Here is a 14878-nt window from a genome sequence, read left to right on the forward strand (position 1 = left end):
TGAACTTAGTCATTCTGGCCAAATTGGGCAGAGCATTGCGTTGTTAGAGGCAGTTTGGGGGTAGCCTAGTGAAATCAATACGTCACCGTTCGTAACAATTGGGTTTAAGATGTTTTTCTATACGAAGAACTCTTCGGTTTGATCTCAAATATATCTTCTATAAAATTCAACTCCCGCAATATTTTAAAGTGGCAGATCACCAGCAAAGATCAGTTTGTTGACTTAGTATTGAGAAAACGGAAGGAGCTTCGCAAACAAGGCCATCTTTAGTGATGAAGCGCTCTTTCAATTAAATGGATTGTTTTTTAAGCAGAACTACCATATCTGGGGTTAAACACTCGCATAATTAAAGAAAGAATACAATGAATGTTTGAATTTTTTTTCTTCAAACATTGAATGCTTATTGTTATAAAGTTGCATGTAATGGGTTTCCGTTAAATAAATAAATAAATAAAAATAAATAAAGAGATAGGCTACGTGTACATAGCGAGTGATAGTGTGGTGCGGTTTTTAGTCGGGCGGCATCATGAGCATTTTTTTGAAGATCAAGAAGGACACGCAGTGGTAGTAAATGCAGATCGATACCATACCACGATTGCGGAGTTTTTTTGGCCTGATTTGGATGGAATGGACATTGACGAGTTGTAGTTTCAGCAGGATGCTGGTACCTGATCCGCTGCCCGCGACACAATTGTGTTGCTTCGTGAACGGTTTCAAGATCTCGTCATTTATTTGAATATTGGCCATCAATGGCCATCAAGGTCGTGTGACCTTACGTCTTGTGACTATCATCTATGGGATTATCTGAAGTCATTGGTTAATGCCAATAACCCTCAAAATATCAGTATTTTCGGCAAAATCAAGGTGGAAACTTATCGTGCAGCAATAGTGAATTATGTAAAAATAGTTGTTGCAGACCGGTGCAGTGGAGGAGACCACATGTATGACATAATTTTACATAGGTAAAATTTGAAGGTTATATAAACGTTTTTATTTACTTATTATTAGCTTTTTTATAACTTTATTAATTTCATACGTACATCAAAACCGGTGCTCTTTTTATTCGACCTTTAATATTTGTAAAAAGGATAAATATGTTAATAAGAATTATACATCATGTTATGATATTAATTAATCTTAATTAATGGATTTTACTCATATCTGATTTTTTTACTAAACAAGTGTTAAATATATGTTGAAGAATGTATAATGTGAACCAGACCACCTGGGTCACTGATTGTAGCGGTATGACAAGTGAAGATTGGAACTAGTTTAACTATACCCCCCTTCCCTATTTTGTGACCGAAGAACGTGAAAAAATTATTTTGAACCTTATTATTCTCTAAGGGTTATTTTTGAGAAGTAGGGGTTATTTTGGAATTTTTAAATCATATAATAAATGTAAAGATAGGCGTGTGGTGCCTCATTTTAAAGGTCTTATGACAAAGATAATTTGAAATATTTTTTCAATTTATCTTGCTGTAAATGTAGTGTTCAAAAACATACAGCTTTATAACGATTGTTTATTGTTACTTAATTAACCTATGGAAATTCAAAAGTTAGCCAAAATATTTGAGGACCTACCATTCTAAAAAAATAAATAAGAAATTCACTCCTAAAAATAATATTAACAATTAAAAATTATTTACATTTTTAAAACACAAAATTGTTATAAAAAAATGTCTATGCAACCTTATGGTATGCATTACACCAAATTGGAGCTAATAAAGAAACAAAAAAATCATATGGCTTTATCTCAAGTGGATTTAGTTCTGTAGGCAAAAATAACAATTTACAATTATTTAAAGCATTTTACTCATACAATAAATTGCAATAAGACAGTTCAACATTTCTAATAATTTGAAAAGTCCATCGAGCCGATCAACTTACTTATGCTCAAACTGTTTCCCTACATTTCCAATGATTCTACCACCCTCCGAAGCGCTGAAATTCTTATAAAGAAATGGAAGCTTCTGCATTTCATATTTTTTACATCATACCCTCCCTAGTAGTTGGATTTATAGCATAAACCATACACTTTAATCTCCTAGAAAGGTAACCTCCCTGTCTAACAAAGTCAGATCTGTAGAACGGTTGAGATAACCAACTGTTTCACCCCGTCCTATCCATATATCAGGAACCTGTTCATTAAGTGTATTACTATCAACGATAACATAATGTAGAGGGGGCGTCATCTTGCTACAGCTACATTCTTTGTCTAACTTCGTTCGTTCGTAGGTGTAGTGGGTAGGTTAGCACACCAGATGACATCATTAAAGTTAGTCAGGGTCCTCGTTCATTCTCTCTTTGGGCCTTAAGCAAAATTGTATACGCTGAAGATAGTAATCTTCGCTAAGCTCTTGATGTAACAATATCCTTCTTGTTTTCGTGAACGATTCTCAAAACTGTTTTTTATTCAAGCCAGAATCAGCCGCAATTCATTGACTTGAGTCCTGTGGTTTGTGTAGAGCAGCCGCTAAAACATCGGCAGCGTTTCGCTTCTAACTGGCCTCACATTCTTCTAACCTTTGTTGTGATGAAATTCTCTACTTTTAGGTTTTATTATACGATCAAATAAGCTTCAAGATACCTTTCAGCTTTTGATGTATTTCAGAAAAGCTTTCTGCGTACAATAAAGCTGCTGCAGAGAAGTTTTCATAACACTCACTTAAAACTATCAACATATCAAACGTCACCGCACTGGTGTAAGCTATTTTTTAATTTAAATAAATAAAAATACAAACCAAACAAAATTACTTTAATTTTACTTTGAGTAATTTTTCAGATTCTGGGTATTAAGGAAGACTAGGTCCTCAAATATCTTGGGTAACTTTTGGAGTTTCATAAGTGTTTAAATAAAGAAACAACAACAAAATCTAATAACGCTGTGTTCTCAGATTTTTAAGACCTTGTAAATTTATACCAAGAAAAATTTTAAAGTTTTTAAATTATCTGTGTCAAGACGCCTTTAAAATGAGGAAAAATACACCCCACCTTTAACTTTAAAAACTCTCAAGAACACCCCATCCCATAAAGAAACCTTTGCAGGTATTTTGAGGGTTTAAAATCATTTTATCGAAAATATGGCCACAAAATATGGATGTTACAATTGAAACGGAGTTTCAATCTTCACTTTTTGTACCCTTACATAGTCCAGGTAGTCTGGTTCTCCCTATACTTATTTGTACATGTTATTTGGCCATAGTGTTCTAAACATTACTAATTTAATATTAGACTGTATGTAAACTATGAATGAAAAGAAACTGTAATAAACTTCTAACACAACATTCACAATTGATTTTGTAAATATCAAACTCATTTTACTGGGTAATATAATTTACTTGACATGCGCTCTTTATTTACTAATGTTCCGACAAAATCCATAATATTTCCTAGCATAAACTGACTATGACAACTTCATTAAATAACTCCACAGCAAAAAACATCCTAAAATAGATTTGGAACACTGTTTTAAATAAATAAATAAATAAGGACTTTATTTTGGAGCGGTTTTCGACAATAATTGCTGGTTTACAAAAACGACTCATGTCTTATTATAGTTCTTAAAAAATTAAAAGCTTATTTTATAGTTATTAATAAATAAAACATAATATTAGACATACAGTTATATATGGCTATATCACCTTGTATTGTACATTAAATACTTGTATATATTTTCTTTGTATGTCGTTTCAGATACACCCTGGCCTGTTACGCTGGAGGACAGTTCATTATATAATTTGGGAGCAAAGTACGCAAATCGCTTTCTTTCAAATTCACATTATTTTCACATTATTCCATCTACAGATTGGATCCAATAGGAGCCAACTGGGTTTGGAGCCAATTTGTTTCAAACTTGGATTGGATCTATCCAATAAACAGACGTTAATACGAAGGACTTGGGTTTGTTTCCTTCAAAACTTAAGGAAACTCTCTGCGATATTATACTTATATCGCGACATGTTTAGGAATCAACGCTTAAAATCAATATCCAAGCTTCGTAAAGGTCGTCTTACTAAAATAATTCCTCTAGAATAATGTTATTCAAAACATTGACCACCTTTAATAAATTCTTTTATCGCAAAAAAGTCCTAATATAAATGGATTGATCACTTACAACGGCACGTTCTCCAACACATGTACACTGCACGTGTTGCTCGTGGTTTGTGGAACACACGTCTCACACTTTCTACTGTTTGAAGAGTGTGGTTTGTAGTTTGCTAATCGTGTTGATTGATTTGATAACACCTACAACACTAACCAGGTTTACAGTCTATCGGCTGAAAATATAAGTAATATTTTAAAGCATAGTATAATAGCTGTATAACAGTAATGTTTTTAACGCATAAAGATGAAATATTAAAAATAATATTTATATTTACCATGGGCTTAGCCACACAAGCTGTTGGATGGGGCACAGACGTAAAAAGAGACTAACCTAACAGCTTTGCGATTTAACTCCGACACGTAGTTGTATATTGGTGTTCATCTAATTGCAATGTAACCCAAATCAAGGTCAGAAACAGAGTGTTCATAAAAGGTTGTATAGGAGAGCAACCCATTCACTCTCAGCGCATAGCTTAGGAGCATAAATCTTAATAGTCGACGAAATTAGAAAATATCCTTCCTTTTAGGTTCTTCCTGAAAGTCAAATGGTATATTTCCTGAACAAATCTACCGTAAAATAACTCAGACACTGTAATCCCCACGAAAGAACTGATTCTCTATAAGGCCTCACAACATACACCAATGCGGGTCCGAAGAATATGTCAAACTCCGTTCCATTATAATACAAAGAAGAATGACTTTACGCAAGGTTGTGTGGTAAATATTTACAACATACTCAACATTTTTTCAATCGCGAAAGGAGAAAACTCTTTTTTGGACAGCCCTTTTTCGACTGACTATTGGACGTTTTATTACCAACTTTCAGTATAAAACTGTAACTAATATTTTGTAAGTACTGTTATATCGTATATATATTGTGTGATTATATATATATATATATATATATAATTTCAATAAACATTGAATCACAATTACAATTTGAACATTTATTGTAAATAAAAGGTTAGTTGCGAATTATTAATAAGTAAGTAATTTGTTCTAAGATTGTATTTTCACATAGTGAATAAAACAGCTTTGCTAGTGTGTAACTATGTTAATTCATAAACGTAAAAGACGACGAATTCATTTTAGTTTTATTTATTGTGTTATAAATGTATGACATAATTTGCTAATTAAAGTGTATATCTATGTATATATATATATATATATATATATATATATATATATATATAAAATAAACATTGAATCACAAAAAGTACTTGCTCCGCCGGAGTCGAACCCGGATCTCTCACTTGCCGGGTGAATGTGCTACCATTACACCACAGAGCGCTTACTTTTTTCCGATTCAATTATTTTGTATTTGGCCGTATCTGTCACATATGTGTTTTAAATAAGCAAACTAACATATGATCGAAGACCAAATACCTATCAAAACGATTTTATTTACATTAAATTGTATAAATGGCAATAGCCTTATTTAATTTCAATAAACATTGAATCACAAAAAGTACTTGCTCCGCCGGGAGTCGAACCCGGATCTCTCACTTGCCGGGTGAATGTGTTACCATTACACCACAGAGCGCTTACTTTTTCCGATTCAATTATTTTGTATTTGGCCGTATCTGTCACATATGTGTTAAATAAGCAAACTAACATATGATCCGGAAGACCAAATACCTATCAAACGGACTTTTATTTACATTAAATTGTATAAATGGCAATAGTCTTATTTAATTTCAATAAACATTGAATCACAAAAAGTACTTGCTCCGCCGGGAGTCGAACCCGGATCTCTCACTTGCCGGGTGAATGTGTTACCATTACACCACAGAGCGCTTACTTTTTCCGATTCAATTATTTTGTATTTGGCCGTATCTGTCACATATGTGTTTAAATAAGCAAACTAACATATGATCGGAAGACCAAATACCTGTCAAACGACTTTTATTTACATTAAATTGTATAAATGGCAATAGCCTTATTTAATTTCAATAAACATTGAATCACAAAAAGTACTTGCTCCGCCGGGAGTTCCGAACCCGGATCTCTCACTTGCCAGGGTGAATGTGTTTACCATTACACCACAGAGCGCTTACTTTTTCCGATTCAATTATTTTGTATTTGGCCGTATCTGTCACATATGTGTTTAAATAAGCAAACTAACATATGATCGGAAGACCAAATACCTGTCAAACGACTTTTATTTACATTAAATTGTATAAATGGCAATAGCCTTATTTAATTTCAATAATCACAAAAGGTAACACATTCACCCGGCAAGTGAGAGATCCGGGTTCGACTCCCGGCGGAGCAAGAACTTTTTGTGATTCAATGTTTATTGAAATTAAATAAGGCTATTGCCATTTATACAATTTAATGTCTATATATATATATATATATATATATATATATATATATATATATATAGATTCAAGTAGGAGGAACGACATGAAACTTCACTTATCACATGACGTTGACCAATCACAGGTTCACTGTTGTCACTGTCAGAGGTACATCTATCTGTCACTGGTAAGTAGAGTAGAGTAGTTATCTGTATACTTCACTTATTTTATAGCCTAATTCAAGTAGGAGGAACGACATGAAACTTCACTTATCACATGGTAGTGATCAATCACAGGTTCACTGGTGTCACTGTCAGAATTACATCTACCCTGTCACTGTCTGTTACTGGAGAGTAGGTGGTGGTTCTCTACATGTTTTACTTTTCTTCATATACAGTATGCGAATTACCGGTATATTTGGCAACTGAGTTATCTTATAGATAGATATTGAGAATATATTTTTTTCTTAAAATCTCAGTATTCTGTAATCTCAGAATTTTTTCATAAATTGAAATACATGGATAGGTATTAAATTTCTCATTTTATTACTAAACCGACGGAGGTCAGGAAGTGCAAAACTTGGGCTGAAAAACTGATCACGCTCTGTTTCCAATTTGCATTTTATCTGTAAACTTTCTTGCCAAGGATGATTGAAATCTATCCAGTCACAAGGAATCTAGAGAAAATTGGCTCTGGTGTTACAGCTTCTGCGGTCCAACATCGAACTTGGGCTTTTCATTGTCATCTAGTTAAAAGTCGTTAATTTCAACGCACAGCTATTGAGGTATGAGATACAAACCTCTGGAAAATAAAACTTACTCCATTACTCTAAATAAATTATAGGAGTACATTGGGAATTGTTGCTACGTAAACCAAAGTCTGCGATATTGATAATTTTGCATCGTTGTATTGTAATAAATAGGATTCTTGTTTGCTATCATTGCATAATGTAAGCGACTGTTGTAGAATTTACTTTATATTTAAGTATTATGATCAGCACTGGGTAAGCAGTAAATTGTAGTAAAACAAAAGTTAATTTACAAGTTTTAACGGGATTATCAAAGTTCTTTATGTTGAACAGTGTGCAGTACCAACATTTCCTTATATACATGATTTGAAACGTTTTGTTGTAAACAAATTCTTTTCTGGGATAAAATAGGGAATTGTATTGTCCTCAGAGCTACTACAATAACATCATTAATAAATTCAGGTACGGATTTTTAGACTTATGTAATTCATATTAGATACTATTTTCAAATATAAATTTAAATATTACAGAAATGTCAAATTCGTGGCAGTCACACCCCAAGTAGAGTATATATTTATGTTAATGTGCCTATAAATTTTATCAGTTTTATTTTATCTTTGTTATAAAAATGTCAATCCTTGATTACACTTCATTGTACCTTTTTCTTCAGCACGTTAATTTTTATAACAGACTCATATCTAATTGAACCATATTTAAATATGAATTTATGGATTTTGAATTTAAAGATTATTATTACAAACATGTAGTTTTTAACACGTTTCCAGTAATTTTCATAAACTTGAATTAAATTAGTTTCAAAAAAGTTTCATGATAAAACTTACCGTACACTCTGTATTATAAAATATACTTTTCTTGGATTCAAACAACCATACTCAAAATTATTAATTAATAATGCAAAGTTTGAAGAGGCTAATTAAGCTGGAAACTTAAATAATTGGCAGGAGAAAGTTTTCTTCAGTTCGTTAAAACTTTGTTGTCAGCAAACAGGGGCTGCGAAGTCTCAAAAACTGTTTATATAACGGTACGTGACAATAGCGGCTGATGTGCTGATAAACCGGTATTGTCACACTCCAACAGTTACACTCGTGCTGCAAGAGAACAGCAGTCTCTAGTGACTGAGCATGAAGCTATCGCTGAATCTTCAATGAGAAAACCTCGTTAGTATATTTGCCTATAAAATGAATAATCATTTGAGTACAAGTATTAGTGTATTGTATTATACGTATTGTACTCATTTTGAATTAGTCCTAGATGTATGGACTGTTCGGTTCGTAATGATAGGCCATACAAGTAGTATATAATAGTCCGTTATGAAATACCCTGCATATTCAATTTTTCTCGCACTTATACCAGTCTCACCCTCTGGTCAATATTTACTATTTTGGTGTAAATTGTACTACATAATCTATCAGATCGATACAGCGTTCTGCCTTGTATCGTTCATTGTAATCTCCGTATCCATAACAGAACTATTTACGCACATTTAATCTGTGAACGGACACGGAAATTACCTCTACTAGCTAAACTAACTCAGTAGTAGTCTCGTTTGGCTTTTCCTCTCATTGGTCTTTGGAATCTTTCTACCGTATTTCGTCTAGGAATTGAGGTAAACTTCACTTCCTTGACAAATCGTGTTGAAATTACGCTTTTATTTATGAGAAACTATTTAACATTAATTATATTTATTTTATTGATAATTACATTTAGAACTTTTAATATCGCCAATGCTTCTCCAAAATTGTACCAATGTGAACTGTTTGACAACAAAGACTGAGTTTGGCTCTCCGCCAAAATATTTCAGTGTTTGGGCTGTGCTAGGAGATCTTCGATTCCGTTTGAACCAGTAACCTTGGTGATAGTTGGGAATCACAGTTTGATGAATACTCCATAAAGTCCTGACCTTTATTTTCTGGTATTTCCAAGGATTCTTATTAGGACGCTGTTACTCCGTAATTATTACTCCATGAAATACTCACTCCAAGAGTTTTCTTGTTGGGTCACCACATATCACATTGTTTTGTCTGTTGAACCAATCCAAAGTACTGCAGATGAGAGAGTGATCATGTACTTGAACCAATATACTTTATTAAGGTTTAAGGATTTTAGAGGTTTTACTTATTGGGTTTATGGTGAAAGGCTCTGAAAAATGATTGGTTAAGGTGGGAATAGGTAAGACCTTTTTAAATGGTCCCAATACAACTTCTATATTCCTACATATCTCACTTACCTTACTGAGATAATTATAACTTTGCTCTGAAATATTGTTATGCATTGTAAATGCATTGCTTTTATTGAGTTAAATGAGCAGCTTACTATCAATTTATTATATTTTTTCAGCCTGCTCCATATTTACTCTGCAAGGGAAAGAATGTGATGCTGGGAAATGGAGCTTGAAAATAAACTCTGTACTGTAAAAGTTACAAGGTTTTTAGGACCGGTACGTTGCTGCAGAGCTCAATTATCATAAATAAACTAAAGGTTTGGCAAAAATGTAAACGTCTGTAAACCAACATTGCTGTTGTTTACAGTAACAGTACAAGTGCATGAGATTGTTGCGGGAATACATTTTTAACTACAGTGCTTACTATTATATTGTTTACTAAATATACCGTATACTTGTAGTGTACTTAACTGTTCGCAAGATTTCAATTCGCATGATATTTTGTAGGTGAGATAATATACTGCCCTGTGTGTGTGTGTGTGTGTGTGTGTGTGTGTGTGTGTGTGTGTGTGTGTTTTCATTCACTTAAAAACTACCGATTGTGATAAAATTATATGGACATTCTTATGATTCCTGGTTAATATATAACTAAGACTATGTTCTTTATGAATGCGGAAAGTCCCATCTTTGTCTCTAAATTTGTATTACAGCAAAAATATATTTATTCATCAAGTATCAGTATCAACATTTTTTCATGACAATATACTCCTAGACATTTTAGAGTACGTTAAGTTCCATTATTCTATAATTCATATTGTGGTGTCAATGAATAACGCATTCAAAATGATTGTATTTTGATTATTTTAAGAAATAAACTAAATAAACAGTTACAAGAAAAAATAATTCATTTTCTATTCGTATGTAAAACTATTTATATATAACACATAGAAGATTTAACCTGCCGAATTTTTTAGAAATATAAATATTAATACAATCTACACATACCGCTGCCGCACTGTTTTCACCCCCAGCTGCATACTGATCGTTCCCGTACAGAAAACACAGATCGTGTCGCCGTCTACGTTGCCGTCTGCGTCGCCTTCAACACCACTCCAACCAGCTTCGTAAAACACATTATTAATAGAAAACGCAAGGTTGAAAGCAGAAGTCGCCAAGTTTAAGGCCGAGGTTAAAGTTATCCTCGATCACTTAATTGAATCGGACCAACGACTTTTACAATTCACGGATACAATATTTACATCCTCAAAATCGGTGACACCTCTGAAAAAATCTTGCACGAACTATGTAAATGCATCAGCTCAAACCGAGGAACTCCCTGGCGTCTCTGAAAATAGTATAGGCCTAGTGCAGTCTAAGAAAATAGCCGACCTTGAAAAAGAAATACAAGATCTAAAACGACCCTGCCGTGAATGTAAAACTCTCAGAGAAGTAATTTAAAAAATTATTGCCTCAATAAGATGTCTAGAGGAAGAAAATAAAACTTTAGTTCAGGAAATCCCTAGATCTAATATAGTAGTTTCAAATAACTATGAGGCGCTGGAATATTTGTCCGAAGGTAGTGAAAATGGGTTCACCAGAGTGGAAAAAAGAAGAGAAGAAGAAGGAAAAAGAAATCACGTAAACCGAAGTTGCAGTACACTACTTTTAATAATCAACAAATCATTAACACTGGTCACAAAAACGAATCTAAAATACCCCCTCATATCTCAACATCTACCGTACCAGTGGCTTTTCGTGCAGTAACTATTGAGGGTGATAGTCATGCACGCTTCATGGCTGGGATGGACCTGGTGACCGCAGAGACGGCTCTGCTCGGCGTCTGCAAGCCTGGAGCCGGACTGTTGGGTGTGGTTGAGGGGAGTCAACCTCCTCCCCCGGGAAGCTGTAGCGTTCTGATTGCCGGAGCGAATTACATCGGAGCCGGTCGGTCGTCTACCATCTACCAGCAATTGGAAAATCAGATCTCCATGCGCACCCGTACAGCCAAGGTCATGGTATCAACAGTGCCTTATCGCCACGACCTCCCCCCCTCCCACATCGTTAACCAAGAGACGACTTGTGTTAACAACTACATAAGGGAGTTGTGTATCAGGTGTAAGGGGTCTGTGCTGCTGGACTTCAACGCCATCGGAAGGCGACACTTCACTCGCCATGGCCAGCACCTGACTATGAGGGGGAAAGCGGATGCTTGCCGAACTGGTGGTGGCCGGCCTGAAGAAGGCCAGCTTAGTCACTGCCGACCAGTCACCACCACCACCATCACCACAAACGTCTTCATCGCCACCCCCACAGCATCCATCACCCTCACCACCTCCATCACTGCCGTCGCCGCCGCCGTCTCTGCTGCTAACAGCATCTCCTGCCGATGTTGACCGTGTACCTGATGGGCCTTGGACGCTGCCTTACAACAGCTACGCGGAGGCAGTAAAATCTCCACCGTTGATGACCAATGGACGCTCTGCGGATCTTGTGCAAGCTGGAATTGACTCGGTTTTTTTAGGGACCCCACTTTGAATCAGCGGACAAAATTAACTACAAAAAACCATCAGAAACACACAAACACTCACAGACAAACGGAAGTAAGGCTGCTTCATCAAAATTCCCAATTTGCAACCAACAAATTAGATCAAATCCAACTCATGTGCGAGGATCTGAAAGCAGATCTTCTTGTAATAACGGAAAACTGTTTCAACAAGGACAACATCGCACTGTGCAAAATTCCAAATTATAAATTGGTTTCCGCGTATTGCCGATCCCACTCCAGAGGAGGAGGAGTTGCCATTTTTCTGAAACAAAATTTCGCGTCTGCCCCCTTCCCGATCCAGGATTCAATCGAAAAAGAATTCGAAGCAGTCGGGATCAAACTACAGACAAACACATCAAAATTCTTCGTGATCGGAATTTACAGGTCTCCCAGTGGAAACGAAGGCACCTTCTTTTCGAAATTCGAAAAAATTACTGACATGTCTGATTAACCAACGTCAGCATTTTGTCATTATGGGGGATTTCAACATCAACGCGTTGGACAACACGCACCACGCAAGAATTCATTTGGTCGATTTACTTAGGTCATTTCAGCTTGATTTGCTAGTCAAATCTACAACGAGAGTGACGGCTACAACAAAAACTGTAATCGACTACTTAATCACCAATCACCCAAGTGTCGCAGTGTCTGTGGTGAATACAGCTATATCTGACCACTACGGCCAAGAGGCCGTCATTAGTGGGATACAACTTACAAGGAAGCCCAAAATTAAACAAATAATAAGAGACATAAGGCCAGAAAATATCGCTCACCTTAACGCTTCCCTTTCTAAAGAAAGATGGAATTTTCTAAATTCATCTCAACCCGTTGAGCAACAGTTTAAATTGTTTACCGACACTCTTAATTTCCACGTTAACACCTGCTGCCCTACAAAAACAATTAATGTCTGTGACAAAAATTCAAAAAACAATGTATCACACCAGGGATTTTAGTTTCTATAGAGAAACTGAAATGTACGTCCGAAATTTATTTAAACACTTCTAATGAACAGTTCAAAATATTTTTCAGGAATTATAAAAAATTATATAAGAAAGTGATCCAAGCTGCGAAAGCACTCGATGTCACCAAATCAATTCTCTCTTCAAAAATGTTTCTAAAACAACTTGGGGCATCATAAACAATAAAACAAATGCACACAAACAAATCAAAATTAAAGTTGGGGATAGGCTTGTGGAGGATGAGACTGAGATTGCCAGTCGGTTTAACGAGTTCTTCGCATCCGTTGCTGACGGGCAAGGTCCTCGGCCATCTGACCCTAAAGTACGCTCCTCGCGAAGGCAAAGCCAGCATCAATGGTGTTGGCGCCTGTTGTTGAGGATAGCTTCACCTAATTATCCAGCAGCTCCCAGCCAAAAAGTCAAACGACCTCAATCTGATGTCCCCATGGCTCATTAAAAAATGCTGCAAGCATTTAGTGAGACCCTTAACTGTTGTTGACCCAAAAGTTGTTCCAGTTTTAAAGAAAGGCGACCCAGCCTCTATAAATAACTACCGGCCTGTCTCAATTTTGCCAGTATTCAGCAAAATTTTTGAAAAGCTTTTTCTTATAAGAATGCTTCACTTTTTGGACAAATACAATCAGCTCTCAAATGAACAGTTTGGGTTCAGAAAGGGTAAATCGACAACCGACGCAGTCGTTGGTCTTGTCGATATGATTGTAGAGGGGATTGAATGTCGGAACCACACAATGAGTGTGTTCTGGATCTGTCCAAAGCATTCGACTGCGTTGACCACAATATACTGCTCGACAAACTTGAGTCCCACGGCATTCGAGGCGTGCCTTTTAAATGGCTTAGCTCATTTCTAAGCCACAGATCCCAAGTTGTCCAGATATCAAGTAAATCATCCAAACCAACAGATCTTAGATATGGAGTCCCCCAGGGGTCTATCCTCAGTCCTGTGCTTTTCCTGCTTTATGTCAACGACATAGAATCATCGCTTCTGCATGGAAGAACAGTGCAGTTTGCAGATGATACGACTCTTTTTTTTCAATGCAAGATCAATCGAAGTTTTGGAACAACAGGCTTTTGTTGATATCAACAACTGTGTCCAATACTTCAACAGCCTCAACCTCACAATAAACTCTTCAAAAACCAACGTTTTAAATTTTTCTTTGCGCACTTCGGGCCACCAGTGCGGACCTGCCATCTTGATGGCTGACTCCACACTGGACGAAGTCTACTCTTCAAAATTCCTTGGAATGTACCTTGATCGAGGACTGACATGGAATGTGCACATTGATCATGTTTGCGGCAAACACTGCTCAGGCATCTTTTTTCTGAGGTCTTTAGCAAAATACTGTCCGAGTCAGGTACTGATTACGGCGTATTATGGCTTGATATACCCCCACCTGGCCTATGGAGTGATCCTTTGGGGAGCTTGCGCTAACACTCAGTTCCAAAGAGTTTTCAGACTCCAAAAAAAAAGCAATTCGAATCATCTCAAAAGAGAGTCGTGCAGGCAAATGTTCAATAAATTGCAGCTGTTGACTCTGCCATGTCTCTACATATTGGAAACAACTATGTTTTGTGTGAATAAATGTACCTTAACCAGAGGCCAAGACATACACTTGTATGAGACACGTGGCCGAGCAAACTAGCGAACTGGTAGACACAGAACGGTGGTTTATGAACGCCTGCCTTCACAAGCGGGTGTTCAATTCCTCAACAGACTGCCCAATCCAATCAAAGATGCTCCAACGCCAAAGGCGTTTAAGACTCGCCTAAAACGCTTCTTGGTGTCTCAAGCGTTTTATAATGCAGGTGAGTTTTTGGCTTTCAACTGGGAGGCCGCCCAATTAGAAGAATGACACCGCTGTTCGAAGTGGGTTGCATTGGCGATGAATGAGAAAGGTGTGACTTTAAACATTGTATGTCTGTATGTGTATTATAGTATGAATGACTGAAATTTTATAATATTATTATTAATTGACGTTTACCATACGATTTATTATTGTCTCAGCAATAAAACAG

The sequence above is a fragment of the Homalodisca vitripennis genome, chromosome 7 (genome assembly GCF_021130785.1).
Source record: "Homalodisca vitripennis isolate AUS2020 chromosome 7, UT_GWSS_2.1, whole genome shotgun sequence".
Lineage (NCBI taxonomy): Eukaryota > Metazoa > Arthropoda > Insecta > Hemiptera > Cicadellidae > Homalodisca > Homalodisca vitripennis.